Source organism: Pinus tabuliformis, chromosome 9, assembly GCF_031772625.1.
Source record: "Pinus tabuliformis cultivar Carrire ecotype Pingquan chromosome 9, CPIR1, whole genome shotgun sequence".
In the NCBI taxonomy this organism is placed as follows: Eukaryota; Viridiplantae; Streptophyta; class Pinopsida; order Pinales; family Pinaceae; genus Pinus; species Pinus tabuliformis.
In genome coordinates this window covers 738455377-738459144 of record NC_142307.1, presented here as the reverse complement: position 1 = coordinate 738459144, position 3768 = coordinate 738455377, and the positions used below count along the sequence as shown (strand labels likewise).

At 36.0% G+C, this 3768-nt stretch overlaps 1 pseudogene; it reads left to right on the top strand.

Moving 5' to 3' along the window:
• The first annotated feature begins 501 nt into the window (after positions 1-501).
• Positions 502-2987, top strand: LOC149150809 (putative disease resistance protein At4g10780; annotated as a pseudogene).
• The last annotated feature ends 781 nt before the right edge of the window (positions 2988-3768 follow it).

Sequence of the window (3768 nt, the reverse complement as noted above, 5' to 3'; positions counted from 1 at the left end):
TGCTTTTACACTACATTCCAATTGCCGAACAACATATCCGCTTTCACAACCAGTCAACTTCTTCAACACGTGGGTTGACGACCCTTCCAAAGTCGCATCAGCACAATCACTTAATCTGATGGACAAATATAAACGGAAAATGCCCAATACAAATACATATACTCTTATTTCCCTTGGCCCAGGAGGGGCCAATCCCCCAAGCCCATACGGGCTCCGGTACCAACTTAAAATTTGAGCATGCACATTATATTATATATTCACATCAAATAGAGATACATATAAATACATTTAGTGTTGTCTCAAGATAGGTAAACTAATCTTGGACACACAATCACTTGGTTGAGAGAATATTTCAAATACACACCAATCTAGGAACATCTAGATATAACAACCCTAAGGAATAGGAACAAACTCCTCTAGATAGAAAGAATCACAATTGAGACAAGTAGGAATTACAATTTCCAAGTATTCATTCTGTTTCATTTTTTCTCTGTTGTGCTTATGTTTGAAGTTGCAAAAGCCACGGGGGTCATTTTGACAGGAGCAACGACCAACATAGTTAGCGACATTGTTAGCATTACTTTTGCTATGCCCTATCAACTAGTAGATGATGTAATTCATTTGGATCGAAATACTCAGCTTCTGGAAGCTTAGTTAAATTGTATGAAGACCCTCTTGCATGATATCGCCAATCAATTTCAACACGATCAGAGATGTTCACCCGACACCATCAAAAATTGGTTGCAGAGGCTCCACCATTCTCTTGATGATGTCAAATGTCTCGTGGATCGTGCCCAACGACATAAATGATGTCTGCAATGTTTCCTTTGTAGATCAACACTCTTAACACAAGTTAGAGAATGGAATACAAATTTCGATCGACTCTTTGTCGATCTTGAAAATGATTTTTCAATACTTGGCAACGTTGAACGAACTGTTTCTTCTACACTAGATCGAGCTTTGTGGGATTGGGGATCGAAGTTGACCAGATGCGACTGCAGAGATGCCTGTACAATGAAGATCATCATTTTCGCATAATTGGTGTTTTCGACATGGGAGGCATCGGAAAAACATCTCTTCTCAAAACCGTCCACAACACCTACAAGAAAGGTAACTTGTTTGAAGCCGTAATTTGGACTGTTTTTTATCAAAATTGTAGCATTTTAGGCTTGCTGGCTGATATTGCAAAGAAAATCAATTTGAATCTTGGGAGAAGCTCTAGCGTTGAGATAACAAAGATGGATCTCTCTGCATGTCTGATGGAAAATCAATTTCTTCTCATATTAGATGATTTATGGAGGGAACTTCAACTAGACGAAGAATCGAGCATCCCTATCCATAATGATAAAGGTAGCAGAGTCGTAATCTCTACGTGCAACTTTGATGTGGTGATAAGAATAGGGGCATATGACTTCTCCATAGAAATACAATCGATGTCCAGGGATGAAGGGTGGCAATTTTTCTACAAAGAAGCTTTCAAAACTAGTAGTGCTCAGACAATGATATAGAGAATGTGGTCACAAAAATTGTTGAAGAGTGTAATGGTCTTTCATTGGCCATAAAAGTTTTAGTGGCAGCCATGAGGGGTAAAACTAGTGTAAATGGTTGGCATCTTGCTTTGTGTCAGATAAAAAATATCGATGTTTTCTAGGATACAAAAACATTAATCAAGGTTGCTATTGGCAGTTTAAATGTAGTTACGATTGTTTGCCTGACTCTGTCTTCAAGAATTTCTTTTTATATTGTGATACCATTCCCAAAGATTAGCAAATCACTGTAAACGCCTTGGTGGAAATGTAGATAGGGGAGGGGCTTGTCAATAGCAGAAAGACTAACTATTTAATGGATTTGGGACTCAGGTACGTAGATTTATTAGTAGAACGATGCTTGTTTCAGAGTGTTTATGATGATTATGGGTATAGGAAGATACAGATTCACGATGTTGTCCATGACTTGGCAATGTATATTGATAAGAATGAAGAGCAATGTTTCTTCAGGACACGTGAAAACCTCCAAGAGTTTCCAACCATTGAAAAGGGATCCATAATTGCAAAATAATAGCAATTGTTCTGTTTTTCCAATAGATTTCAACTGCCCCAACCTCCTCACTTTGATGTTGTAGTATAATGAAAGTCTAAGAGAGGTTCCATATGTCTTTTTAGTCAATCTCACCTCTCTCGGGTTTTGGATTTATCGGCCATCAAAATAGAATCATTTCCCATGTCACTGTGGCATCTTAGATAGCTCGAGTATCTCAATTTGAGTGAGACCTTAATCAAGGTTGTACTTGAGGACATATGTAATCTTTCTTAGGTTAAGTTTTTGCATCTTAATAGCTGTAAAAATGTGGAGTCATTGCCTCCTAAGCTAAGAGAGCTTGAAAATCTCATGACTTTAGATTTAAACCATTGTTGTAGCTTTATGGGGATTCCCCGAGAGATATCTCAACTTACATTATTGAATATATTATTACTAGGTACATCAGAGAAAGTGGAAAACAATATAATGAGGTGGAGGAAGTGAAGAGTCTCATAAATTGCAGTTTGAAGGATCTCACAAATTGCTCAAATTTAGTGAATCTTTCTATACATGTCAAGGCAGGAATTGAAGTCGAGGGAATACATTCAAGAATTAAAATGGGTATAATGGGAAGTTGGTTGGAGATGAGGGACCTGACATTGGTATTCGATGTGGAATACCATGATGTGGTGGAGGATTTCCCTGGAGACATGCAAAGCATGAAGAAGCTACAACGTTTTTGGCTTCAAAATTACCATGGCAGAAGTCTACCCAATTGTATTTGCGAGTTTCTACAATTGGAGAGGCTATATTTGCATTATTGTTTTCAACTCAGGGATCTTCCACCCTTGGATAGGTTGCCAAATTTAAGGTCAATGAAATTAGACAACTGCACTAACTTGAAGGAGCTAGGAATAGGGACATGGGGAAGTGTCAAGAGATTTCCGATGTTGGAAAGTTTAGGCTAGAAGACTTACCTATGTTAGAACTATATTTTGATCTATGCAAATGTGTCTTTGCCCATGTTTAAACTATACATTGATCTCATGCAACTTCTTGACCTGTTGATTTTATTGCCAAGAACTTAATATCCAACCATAATGAATTATTGGGTTTTTAGTCTTATTCTTATTTTGACATTTATGTGATTGATGATTTTTCTTCCTAGCATGAATAAAAGGATGGAAATCTAAACACTAATTCTCTATGTGACTAACAAAATGACAATGTTGTAATTTAGCAAGAATTTGATTAATTTTTTATCATTAATTGTATCATCAACATTCTTACAACTTCTTCATTAATTTCTAAAGTATTCAAATTTCCATCAAGAAATCGTACACTCAAAAAATAAATTGGTTTGGACTAATGTGGAATATGAAAGTTGTTTCCTTTGTCACATTTGAAGTCATTTCAATTCTTTTTGAATTGCAATTATTCCAAAGGTTAAAGAATAATATTTGAAATCTATATATATATTGTTATGACTCATATTTAATTAAACTTTCCTTCATCAATTCATTTCTAAATAATAATTCCATCTCATAACTTGGAAAGTAATCATCAATAATCTCTTTTTTCGCAATTTCATCAACCATTTTTGTTAGATCATTTGGTGCCACAAGTGGCATCATGCATTTGCATTAGATGATCCATGTCACAAGTAGCATTCATCATTTGCATTAAGTCACGTGTGTTACAAGTAACAACATCCTTTTGTATTAGGTCATTTGTTGCACATTTTGCATC